Source organism: Mus caroli, chromosome 3 (assembly GCF_900094665.2).
Source record: "Mus caroli chromosome 3, CAROLI_EIJ_v1.1, whole genome shotgun sequence".
In the NCBI taxonomy this organism is placed as follows: Eukaryota; Metazoa; Chordata; class Mammalia; order Rodentia; family Muridae; genus Mus; species Mus caroli.
Genome location: NC_034572.1, coordinates 98682915 through 98696197, shown reverse-complemented (window position 1 = coordinate 98696197; position 13283 = coordinate 98682915). Strand labels below are relative to the sequence as shown.

The following is a 13283-nucleotide window of genomic DNA, read 5'->3' as shown; positions in this document are numbered from 1 at the left end:
AATCCTTGGAACTCATTATTAGAGTTCATATATCATATTAAATAAAAATAGGATTACAGTTAGCACGGTGGCTCATGCCTGTGGTCTTACCACTTGGAAAGTGGAGACAAGAGGATCATGAGTTCAAACTAAGCCATTCTGGTCCACGACAAGTGTGAGGCCAGCCTAGGCTATCTGAGAGGGTCTCAGATGCAAACATGCACATAGAAAGCTGGTAAAAAAACTAGAGTGCAATCAAATTACTGCCTTTTCAAACCAAGAGTAGGTTGTGAATACAGCAGAAAGAAAAACCATCACATGTCTTCAAGTAGAAATAGCAAACATGAAAGATACTTGATCTCCTCTCCTAAACCTTTTCTCAGAGATAAAAACCTGACTGCAGTGCTTGGTCTTCAAGTGAGCTTCCAATGAGAGAAAACACAAGGGGCAGGGGATATACTAATTAGAACATGTTAAAACTATGCCAGGAGGACAAACTCAGAATCCCAAACACAGAAGACAAGAAGGAAGAGGAAGAAAAAGGGCCTGTCTCTTCCAAATAAATTAGATGAGAAACCTATAGATTTCAGACAAACATATGACCTTGTTTGTATCCTTGATCAAGAGAACCAATTACTAAAACACCTAAACTAATACATAGATATAAATATAACTTGGGAAAATCTGAATACGGACAGATATCTGGTGATGTTAATTTTTAAAAGCAGGACAATGTGACTCCTATCTTTCAGATAGCTATGGATATAACTAAGTTAGTAAAGTTATTATTATTCTTTCATCTAGGATTTGCTTCACAAGGAAAGTAGGAAGGGATATTGATGACACAGGAGTGACTTAACCGCCTGCTAATTAGCATTTTCCATACTTAACATAAAGAAGGTAAAGAGGAAACAAAATAATTTCAGTTTCACCAATGAAAACAGACAAGAGGGCAGAAATGGCTTTGAATTTAATCTATGAGTTTTATACATTGGGCAGTTCTGGTGTAGTCACAGTACCTCAGGAACATTGGTTAAAATGAAGATAAAAAAATTTATATTTGCTCCAGCTAGCAACTTGAACCACATTCTTAACTTCACCCCGTTTCTTATCTCCAACACCTAACTAGTCCCCCACCCAAAACCTGCTTCCTTCCTTTTCTCAAGGATTCCCCTAGGTATTCATTCACATATGGTCCCACTCTAAGAACCCCTCTAACCAGCTATCCCCAGAATGATACTAAAACGCAAATCTGCCCAGCCACACTAAGTTCTTTTAACTGTTCAGTCTCTTCCTGTGTCCTTACAATGACTGAAGGCACTCCACTGGCTGACATTTCTAGTCCCTCTTATTATTTTTGACCTTTCTATGTCTTAGTTTTTGATGAAATTCTTTCAGCTTCAAAAATGCCCTTTCAACCTATCACCACCTATGCCAAACTAGCTCCCACCTTTATCAAACTGCAGATTAAGTAGTATTTCCTCAGAGAGGCAGGCATATCTAGTGTTTCCTTAAATTGAGCATTTTCTCACACCTATACAAAACAGTGTTTGTTCCCATGGTAACCTTACTTTCCCCTAAACTGTTTGCTAAGAGTACTTAACTACATCTGCTTTCCAGCTAGACTACAAACCCAAGGGTAAATACTAGAATCCGTTCTCTGCGGAATCTTAACTTCTCTAGCCACAATTTTCAGTTTTGTGTTCAAGTTCCATATTCCTAGTCCATATTCCCTAGTATGGGAAATAAAAAAAGTCAAGTAGGCATTATCCGGGGACCTAGACCTTGCATGAAATGCATACTGGGAAGTTCCTGAGGCACAGTGGGAATGAAAGTTTCAAGAAGTTGGGAAAATACTAATCTAACACTGTTTTTTGTCAGAGTTTATAGGTATCCAAGTTTACACCACCTTATCCCCCGCCCTGCCCCCCTTAATCTGTTTAGGATTATGTAAATCGTACAGCTAAAGCTTTAAAACTCTCAAAATGCTCCTCAAACTAAGAACTTTCATATTTAACAAGGTCACAATCTGATAAACCGAAGCATCTACTTAAACCCACAATGAAATGACTGAAATACACTTAATTAAAAATTTATTCTAGGACTGGGCATGGTAGCAGACGCTTTTAATCCCAGCACTGGGGAAGCAGAAGCAGATCTCTTCTTGTGCTCAAGGCCAACCTGGTCAACAGAGTTCCAGGACAGCCAGGGATATACAGAGAAGCTCTGTGTTGGACGACCCCCCCCCCCAATCTAAAGTCTTGAATTATTGGTCATTTCTTATGATACTTGGAAGGCAAAGTTGTAAAACTTAGTCATTTTTACTTTGTTTTTTGAGAAGGGTCTCACTATGTAAAGCCTATACCTCCTGCCTGTACACCTTGGATTTAAGGCTAAGGCGATGGACTGCCCACTTCCTTCTCCTTTTTTCCTCTCTCTCTCTCTCTCTCTCTCTCTCACACACACACACACACACACGCACATCCCTGAAGACTTGGACTTAGAAGCACCATTTACCACTTAATTAAAATAAATGAATGATGAATAAATAAATTCGAGATAGTCTCTTATTCAGCTGAGAAAAACAAGCAAAAAACGAAAACAAAAAACCCACCCTGCTTGATTTAATTCCCATCCACCCTTTCCCAAACTCTCGTACAATTACTAATCTCACACGTCAGCATATACTCATTTAAAACCAAAGTAATTTTTTTTTCAATGCCGGCGATCAAACTTTGGAGCCTCAGGCATGGTAGGCCAGGCAGGTAAGTACTCATACCACTGAGCTACACACCCCGAGCCTAAGCTGAATGACGCCTTAAGATTTCAAAATTAGTTATGGGTAAAAAAAACAAAAGTAGTTTGTCACGGTGTAACTACTAGCAGTAGCCCGCCAGTTTATGAGCCACTGGAAAACGGGAAAAGACTGAAGTAGTAACACGTGCGTTTCCTGGTTGAGTGATCAGACGCTAGTTTTCGTAACTGCTGGTTGCACCAAAAACGCCATCATAAAGAAAAGCTAAAATGTACTCGGCAAAGGGATGTACTTGGCCCAGAAGGCGTGCTCTGATCAAATGTAAGGACATTTAAATCTGCTCCACAGGGATGCCTTGAGACCCCGTGCCCGCGGCAGACGCGCCGAAGCCACAGGTTGGACCATAAAGAGCCCCTTCCTCAAAGTTCACTCGAACCCCGCAGTCTTGTACCGGCGGTTCGCAATGCAGCTCCTCACATTCCTCACACCACTCTAGCAAGTCACCAGGTGGGACACCGATTGGCAGACCGGGGAGGCTGGGCGGGTATGCCACGAGTCCTAAGTAACTCCCGCCCCAGTGCCTTCCCTCCGAGCAGAAGGCGGCAGGAGTGCACCACGTGAAGCGGCCTCAGGTCGTCCCTCTTCCCGACCTAAGCATCTCTCCAGGCGCCTAGAGTAGGCAGCGCTGGAAGCGTCTCCCCCAAGGTCACCGGGCACCATGACCCGACTCCCGCAGCCCGGCGGCCGCCACCTGACCACGGGCCCGCAGCTCGGCCGGGAGAGACGCTGTGCCCGGCGCCTCAAGGTCCCCTTCACCCACGCCACGTTCCGGGCCACGCGGCTCCGCGCGCCCAGGATGCCGCGTCGCTCGCCCCCACCCTTGCCCCAGGGAGGAAAGTCCCCGCGTGCCCGCGGGGCTCCGCGACCCCACCGGGGCACCAAGGGCACCGCGGATTCCGTGCCGCGCGCTGCCCGCTCAGCCCCGACTAACCGTTATGTGTGTCTCGCGGCGCCCGGAGTGTGCGTGACGCGGCGGCGCGGGCCGCAGTTCCTCGGAGCCGGGGGGGTCCCGCTCGTGTCCCCTGCCCGCCGCCGGGCTCCTTGGCTGCTGCACCTACACGACCGACCAGTCACGTCGCAGCTCGCCACTTTGTCTGGCGGGGCAGGCGCGGCTGCCTTATAACCCGCGGGGGCCGGAGCATGCGCACAGGGGGTGGAGTCGGCCTTCCCGGCCGCCGCCCCCTCCCTGCCATACATACTCCCAGCTCGGCATCTCGCGCCTCCACACGCTGCGGGCTGCGCGTGCCCGCTCGCTCGGGCGCGCGCGCCGGCGCCCCCCTTCCCGCCACGTGACCCGGCGCCGCGGCCCGGAGACCCCGCACATCCTTATCAGCGCTCTGAGGGGATAGCTGCTTTTGGCGCGTGCCGGGGACGCCATCGCGGGCCTCACCCCTCAGGCTCTGGAGGAGAAAAGGGAAAAAAAAAAAAAAAAAAACAACCTGCCCTGAGGGCCGACCCTGAGGTGCAGAGGGCGAAGGCGATGGACCGTCGGAGTCCGGGGACTGAACAGCATTTTAAATGGACACTGGTAGACTCCGATGTGGGCCTGGAACCCGGGCTCGGGGACCCGGGGAAGTTGCTGGAACCCTCCGGGCCTGTTTCCTTGCGCTACATCAGCCACTGTGGAGGCGTTAGGAAGTTTAATGTGCGATTTTACGCAAGTATCTCGTCACAGAGCCTGACCTGTGGCATTTGATGAACGCTTAGTTTAAGGACAAGCGGGTCAGGAGAAACTGGCCGCGGGGCAGAGGGTGTGTACGTTGGGAACGCTGATATGAGCATGCTCTTAGGCCAGAAGTTTATGAACACTGGATTTGGGGGACGGGTCGGGATTATGGCTAGTGGGATTGGGACAGTTGCATGCTAAGTAAGCACCAGAATTATCTTGTATGATCTTCACAACCGTATGAGATAGGTGCCAACAAGATCTTGTAACTAAGGAACCCCGGGCTTCACGAGGTTAACTGGCAGAAGTCACCAGGCTAGGAAGTCGCCAACATTTAAAGTCAAAGCTACAGAGCCTGGTGTCACAAGAGCCATTTTCGGTTCTTCACCAAGCCCAGATTCCAAAGTGTCTTGAAGTGGTAAACTAGTGAGTACTCTTGATGGCCAGGACCCTTGATATTTTTATTATTATGACATGGGTATTTGGTTGGTTGGTTTTGATTTCTTGTTTTCTTTTTTTTGAGATAGCCTCGTGTGTGTATAGCACCACCTGACCTGGAACTCATCATGTAGATCAAGCTGGCTTCGAACTAAGAGAGCAAACATAAAAAAAAATAAAAAATAAAAAAAAAAATCAACCCGCCCCTGCCTCCCTACCGCTGAGATTATTTGTTTAATTTTGTGTTTTGAGGCATGGTCTTATTATGTATTCTCTTGGCTGGCCTGAAACTTGTTACGTTGATTAGACTGGCCTCAAACTCAAGAGATCCGCCTGGTTTTGCTTCAGTGCTGCTATTAAAGGCATGTGCTCCATCACACCCAGTGAGAATATTTTTTAAAGAAGTCAGGCCTTCTGACTTCCAAGGTTCTTACTGCATACCAAGATCCTGCCCTCCCCGACATTTGCTTTCCAACCTCTCCTCACCTACACTGGTTTTCCTAACCCTCCAAAATAGGCCCTCTACTTAGTTTTGTAGATGAAGAACCAGTGATTAAAAAGTGGCCCTGTGTGCGGGTGTGGTGGCCCATACCTTTAATCCCAGCACTCAGGAGGCAGAGACAGGCAGATTTCTGAGTTCGAGGCCAACCTGGTCTACAAAGTGAGTTCCAGGACAGCCAGGGCTATACGGAGAAACCCTGTCTCGAAAAACCAAAAAACAAACAAACAAACAAACCCAAAAAACAAAACAAAAAACCAAAGAGGCCCTGTGTGCTGTCAGCTCCCCTCTGCCTCCTTCCTTTCAGTATGAAGAGTTCGGCATGTTAGTAGGATCCAGTTTGAAAGCCACCAAGTGCTGCTTATGAGCAATATTTTGCCTTTTACATCTGATAAATAAACACCAAATGAGTAAGAAAGAAGAGAGACTAATGGAGGAGGAATATGGTCAAAAGCGCATTTATATGACATCATGAGAGAATAAATAGAAAAATGTCATACATAAAACTTAATCTAAAACCCTGAAGGGTACCCATTAGCACCTACTTCCAAGGCACAGGATCATATTGTTATATGTTATGTTGTAATTTTGTTTTTAGAAAGAGCTATTAACGTTTTTGAAGACTCAGACCCTACACAACCTGGCTTGCGGCAGATAGAGACTTAATGTTGTGAGTTGAGTATAATTGGAATCAGAGGACCTAGCCCCATAATTGCTATCTGGGCCAGTAATTAATTGAACTTTGGCTTTAAGTCCTTCCTCAAAGTACGTTAAAGATAGTACTGAGAAGCCTGAGCTATTGTGATAATCAATGAGGTAGTATTTGTAAAAGTGATTAGTGATTCTTTGAAAGGCCTCCATAAGTTTTATGAATTAATACTTTATTTCTAGTTATACTTATTTAGTGTGTGTGAAGAAACTAGGTAATCAGTCCTCTCTTTCCACCTGTGAGACCTGAGGATTGAACTCAGGGTGTCAGGCTTGGCAGCAAATTCCTACTGAGCCAAGCTGGACCATGAATTAATGTTACTGTTATTTTTATAAGATGCATAGGAGGGAAAGATCCAAAGAACTACAGAATGCTGAGCATGTAGCTCAGCGGCACAAGGACTTTTATGTGATATCCAGTACTTGAGACAAAAAAACCAACAAAACAAAACAATAGGGCAGGTGATTTGGAGAAAACAATGGGATAACACCAATTAAAGCCCTTATTCTGACTTAAACCATGACACACTCAGGAAATAAACTAAGGAGCGTAGATTTAGACATTTAGAGACTTGTACGCACTTCCTCTAGACACAGGTGGATAGCAGGCCGTGTCTCCATCTCACCAGGAAACTGCTAAAGTTCCTGTGGGGTCAAAGTGCAATTTTCTAAGAATGTGAGGGATGAAGAGGACAAGACCCGTGGTAGCTGTGAAGGCCCTGACAGCATGTTTGACAAATTAATACTGTCTGGTGGTCATGTGTTTATTTTTTAAAAAGAGAACATAATCTTACATCAGGAACAATAAAGGCCATGCTGAATGAACCAGGTCAGTTTGCTGAGAGTGAAACCAGTGAGGTCAATTTTAGAGAGATTCCTTCACACATGCTATCTGAAGTACCCATGCATTTTACTTACAAAGCCTCCCACATTAAAGGCACTGAGATTCCAGAATCCCAACTGCACCGCAACTGTTCATACTGTGACTTTCTTAGATTGTCAAATAAATAAATTAATTAAAATAAGTTTCATATTTTTTAGTTTAATTTATTTTAAACTTTCCTGGCATGGTGGTTCACATCTTTAACCCCACCACTTGGGAAAAGGGTAGATAGCTCTCAAGAGTCTAAAGCTAGCTTGGGCTACATAGTAAAACCTTGTCTTAAAAAAAAAAAGAAGAAGAAAGGAAGGAAGGAGGAAAGAAGAAAAAAATTAAAGCTGAGAACAGGAAAATGATAGCATACCCCCCACAGACATTTAACATGAATGGAAATGGAAAAGCTATGCATCCTGGCATATATCTATGATCCCCTCACTGGGAAGCTGAGACAGGAGGATGCATAAGTTGGAGATGGGCTTGGATGAGACACTGCCATATTGGTTACACAGCAGGCCCTGTCTCAAAAAGAAAATAAAATGGAGTCCAGAATGCTAAAAGATATTTTCTGGGGCTAAAGAAATGGCTCAGTGGCTAAGAAAGCTAGCTATTCTTCCAGAGGACTCAGGTTCAATTCTCATCACCCACATGGCAGCTTAAAGCTGTCTGTAACTCCAGTTCCAGGGGATCTGGCACCTTCATACAGAGATGCTGGTAAACACCAATGCACAATATATATATTATTTTCTGAGTGTACCCATCTAATGAATGGCATGGTCCGAAAAAGCAAAATATTCAGTCACCAACTAGGTTTCTATTTTATCAAGAGTTATGCTGAGTTATGCTCTCTATAGTTTTTAGCTTTATAGCAAGTTTCCCAGAATCCACATCTGTTTTAAAGTTGGGTAAATGGGTGGTGATTTGGCATCTGCCTCACGTAAGTAATCTGTACTGTTGTTGAGTGAGAAAAAAGAAAAAATTCAAGGTAAGAGTTACAACTCCATAAATTAGTGGCAGCAGAAGAAGTGCGAAATCAAAAACTACTGATTATATACTTATTTGGAAAGGAAAAAAAAATCACAGCATGTTCCCTCTAGAAATGTGGAACGGCTAACATTCCCTCAATTCTTTCACTTATTGTGATACAGAAAACAGGAAGTCGCTACTATTCCCAGTTTACTAACAACACAAGAAAGGATTCTTTTAAACACAGTGCTTATTCAGCCAAGAACATAACCCACACAATTTCTAATTAATGCAAAATATGGAAAATGAAGTTTACAAATGCCAGGCCAAATAAACATCCTGGTTGGTAATCCTTAGAAACATCTACAAGTATTTTACAAACACTGTTATAGTTTGTTCTTGTAAAGTCCATAAGAGGGAGAGATGGGAAGGGGCGGAGCTTGTAATTGGGTAGAGCTGAACCGTTTATGAAACAAGTGCTGGCTAAGCAAAGACCAAAGAGTGCTACTCCTGAAGGCCCTCTTTAAAGCTGAAGAGTGCATGCCAAGCATCTTCATCTAGTTTCATGTTGCAAGTCAGCTATGGTCCTGCTGCTTCCTGAAGCCTTCCTCTGGGTCGCTAAAGTTTTTTGAAGAGTAACTCAGTAACAGTAAGGTGAGCTCAAGGTCCTCTCTGAACTCTGTCTCCTCAGCTCTTGCTATTTTGAACCTTTTATCACCTACCTGCACCAGTTTACATCCTGATCTGCCACTTTCCTGGCTTCCTGCTCACAGGAGATAATTTGGCCAAGATGGTTTAACAGAAAACAATTTACCTGCAATAAAAATTTCTTCAACATGACAAAGTAGTAAATGGTCACTTACTTTTTAGTCTTGTTCCTAGACAAGAATGTTGCTTTGGGGAAGGGGGATTGTGCCCATACACTAATATATTTTCTTACCCATAAACGTACAAAAATAATTTTACAAATTATAAAAAAATGTATAAGTTGCCATATGTAGCTATTAATACAAGAGCAATGCAAAGTTTGAGGCCATTGTAGCAAGCTTCTTGATAGAGCGAAGCAACCATTATGCAAACTGTTGATCATGAAACCTGTCTATGACATCAAAAAGTCATGATTAACAACTGCTTATTCCCCATCTGAATTTAGGAGTAATGTGAATTTAGGCAGCCAAGTTGGAGGGAGAGATGAACTTTGAACTTGATTTTAAGATTCCGGAGTTGGAGGTAAGACACTTGCCTAGAATGTATGATGTCCTGTGTTTTATTCCCAGAACCACAATAAACCACACAATCCCATGGAGTGTGGCATAGCCTGTTACCTATAGTTGTATCTAGTGAGGTCCAGAAGCTTTCAAATCTACAGTGTACCCTTGTCTCTACATTTTGTACAAGTCTTGGCTTATAACCAAGCATTTAGTACACAGCTATAATCCCAGTAGTCTTGGAAGCAGGTATAGGAGGATTATACCACCTGGGCTCCACAGTGAGCTTCTATTTATAAATAAATAAGTTCTGATGTTGTGCCTTTATTTGCTCTGATATGGTTATATTTTTGTGGTTTTATATGCCATCCTTCTTTAGGTAAAGATATAAAGGTCTTCCTATTGTGGTAGAAGTTCTCACCAGGCAGTGGTGGCACACGCCTTTAATCCCAGCACTTGGGAGGCAGAGGCAGGCAGATTTCTGAGTTTGAGGCCATCCTGGTCTACAGAGTGAGCTCCAGGACAGCCAGGGCTATGCAGAGAAACCCTGCCTTGAGGGGCAGGGGGAGAAGAGAGAGAGAGAAGTTCTCATGATTCATTGAACAATCTTTACAAAGAAGAGCTTGGGACACAGAAGGTGGCAATCTATAGTTCTGATGTAGAGGAGTTAGGAAATTGGGACTAGGTCTAGCCAGAAGGCTCTGTGAAAGTCTGACCACCCAAGTTCAACCTCAAAAACTATGTAAAAGTGGAAGGACAGAATCCTTTCCACAAAGTTGTATTCTGGCCTCCAAGTTTGTACCATGGCACACCCCCCCACACACACACATACTCTACATACACTACATTTTTTAAAAGAAAGCTGGGGGTAGGGTCTAAGTTGGTGAAGTGCTTGCCCTATAGGAATGCGGACCTAAGTTTGGATGTCTACCACCCGTGTATGGGCTGTGGTTTTGGACACACTGTAATCCGAGGACTGTGGAGGCAGAGACAGCACAACGTCTGGAGCTTGTTGGTCATCTAATTTTGCTCAATCCATCATCTCTGATCTTACCCTGTCACAGAATATAAGGTAGAGAGTAGCAGAAGACAGTCAAAATCGTCTTCTAGCGTCAGCATGCACTAACATGCACACAGACATATGCACCACACACACAAAAGAAACCTCAGGGCCCTCTTTACTGACAGGAAAAGGGCCTCTGCCACAGTACTGCCTATTCCTGAAGAAGAAAGTGAAGGCAAACATTTATGTTAGGTATGTCTCAGTAGATTACTTATCCTTAAAGTTTAAATTAAGTGTTCAAACTGAAAAGCCTAAAAGGACCAGAAAAAAGTTCTCTAGCCTAGTGTAAGATAATGACTAGTGAACAGTGTGAAGAGAGCCCATCCCCCTCTATGCGTCCAAATTCAAGTGTTTTTAAGAAAAAAATAAAAAAAGCCCTTGGGAGGTAGAGACTGAGATCAAGAGCTCAAAAGGGCCTGTGGGTAGGCTGTTGGGGCATGGAGGGGCAGTGAGATGGCTAAGCAGGTAAAAAGTTTGCCGCCAGGCCTGACAACCTGGTTCTAACTCTTGGAAATCCACATGGTGGAAGGAGAAAACTGACTCCTGTAAATTGTCTTATAGCATCTGCATGTTAAATAAAAGTTTTAAAATGCTTTATTTTTCAAAATAAAGGAAGAAGCCATAAAACTTGTAAGACTGTTTTCAGGGTATTTTTGTTGTTGTTGTTTTTTTTATTTTTCAAGACAGGGTTTCTCTGTGTCACTCTCTGTGTCCTGGAACTCACCATGTAGACTAGGATGGGCTTGAACTCAGAGATCTCCACACCCAACCCCCCCCACCTCTGCATCCCAAGTGTGTGCCTCCAGGCCTACCCCTTCTTTATAATCATGAAGGAGGAACAGACAGCGCAGGTTTGGGTGTATAGGGTCGGGAGGGGGTAGAAGGAGAAAAGAGCAAGTAGGCTGCTTTGCTCCAGCAATTTCTTTGATTTGTTTTAATCATAAAGATGCTTCCTCTCCAAGACATCGTCACAGTACCCATGATGGCTTGGGAGGCCTCCATAGATAAGCCTCGTCTTAGAACAGGGATCATAGTACTGAGGCTTAGCAGTCCTTCCCTCCCTCCCTCCCTCCCCACACGGAGAACTTTTCATTGTCACATTTGGCAGATCAGGACTCAAATGAGAACAGTTCTTTAATAGCTTCATGCACAGTGCCTCCCTTAAAAAGACTCACGCTCGTTGGTCACCATGGCTACAGTGACTGAATCAACCCACTTCATCTTTTGCACTAGAATGACCTTCAATCCCAGACTCCATACCAAAGGCACATTTTTTTTTCCCACTTTGGTGTCTTAGAACACATGGTCTCAGGCAGAAAGGCTTAGCTGGAGAGCTGTTTAATGTCCTATAGATACACACATTCTTCCTATTGCCTACTGCTTTTAAAAATTTTTTAAGATAGGGTCTTATGTATCCCAGGCTGACCTCAAGCTCACTATGTTGCCAGGTTTTACATACAACAGTAGTTCTCAGCCTGTGGGTTGCAACCCTTTTGGGGGGCAAGTCAAAGAGCCCTTTCACAAGGGTCATCTAAGACCATAAGATATATTTACAATTTATAACAGTAACAGTATAAAATTACACGTATCAACGAAAATAATTTTATGGTTGGAGGGGTCACCACAACATGTGGAACTATATTAAAGGGTCACAGCATTAGGAAGACTGAGAATCACTACTCCTGAAGCTCTGATTGCTCTGCCTCTATCTCCTACATGCTTGCATTACTGGCATGTACCACTGTGCTCAGTTTTTTTCCTTTCTACTAATTTAACAGCAGGAAGCTGGGTTATCTTGCAGTAGTGAAATAACCTCTGTTCTATGTGTTACATACAGACTGTTTACTTTAAGCCTAAAGTATAATCTCCAAGTTTAGAATACTTTGCCTAGAGTAACTGTTTTCACCCCTCCCAGATTCCACCCATATGCACACATACCTCGTTATTTTTGCCTTATTACACTAGCCACATCAGGTACTAGAATCTGGAAAAATTACATACTATGCCAGAGGCCAATGAGAGGTACAAAACCATAAATTGCAGACAAGCAATGCATCGGTGTGGTGAGGTAGAGCACTAGGCATGACAATCCCAGTCTGCATCAGGTTCAGACAGGTTAGATAATGGGGCTATATTTTATTTTCAATAGAAGGATTAATCAAGGTGGAACCTTCTAACTCTATCATATGTAACCTTTCTGTTTGACTAGTCATTTGATCAGCTCAGACAAGACCACACCATGAAACAGCCAAATTGGTTTTAACTATAACACAATAGCTCATAATTCAGGCTGTGATAGCTACCAAGACCACTGCCAGTTAATGGGATGAAGTATGGATATCAGAAATTACTCGGGAAATTATCAGAAATTAGTCCCTGCAGCTGTAATACTAAATAAAGGCCTTCTACAGAGAACCTAGAACAATCCTCCAAAAATCATAGGTGTATCACCACGTAGTCTTTTGCTTAATCATAAGTAATTTTTAAAATAAAATGCTATAGAGGGAAGATTTAAATATAGTCCTGCTTAACTCCATTTATACTGGGCTTTTATTTTGTTTGAAACAGCCTTGCCCTGTAGGCCAAGCTGAACTTGAACTCTTACCTCCTGCCCCAGCCTCCTGATTATGATTATGTACCACCACAAAGCTTTTTTTTTTTTTTTTTTTTTTTTTTTTAAATGCTGTAGTTGCTTGGTGTAGTAGTACACACCTTTAATTCCAGCACTTGGGAGGGAGAAGCAGGTAGGTTTCTGTGAGTTTGAGAGGCCAGCCAGCCTAGTCTACATAGCAAGTGTGAGCCAGGACTTTAAAAAAAAAAAGGACCAATAATGATGATAGATAGATAGATAGATGATAGATAGATAGATAGATAGATAGATAGATAGATAGATAGATAGATAGACAGATAGATGATTGATTGATAGATAGGCAGACAGACAGTCCTGCTATGTAGCTGAAGCTACCTGAAGATTGCTGTTTGTTATCCAGACTCCTCCTCCTGCTTTCAGCCTCCCCAGTGCTAGGATTACAGGAGTCCACCACCATACTTGGCTATTTTAATT

General features: G+C 43.5%; 1 protein-coding gene across 1 annotated transcript in view; it reads right to left on the bottom strand.

Moving 5' to 3' along the window:
* The window catches only part of Slc16a1 (solute carrier family 16 member 1), an 18473-nt gene extending 14549 nt beyond the window's left edge, over positions 1-3924 (bottom strand). The window contains exon 1 of the mRNA XM_021158419.2: positions 3726-3924. The gene's annotated coding sequence lies outside the window, so the exon portion shown is untranslated. The remainder of the gene's footprint in view (positions 1-3725) is intronic.
* Positions 3925-13283: the final 9359 nt, after the last annotated feature.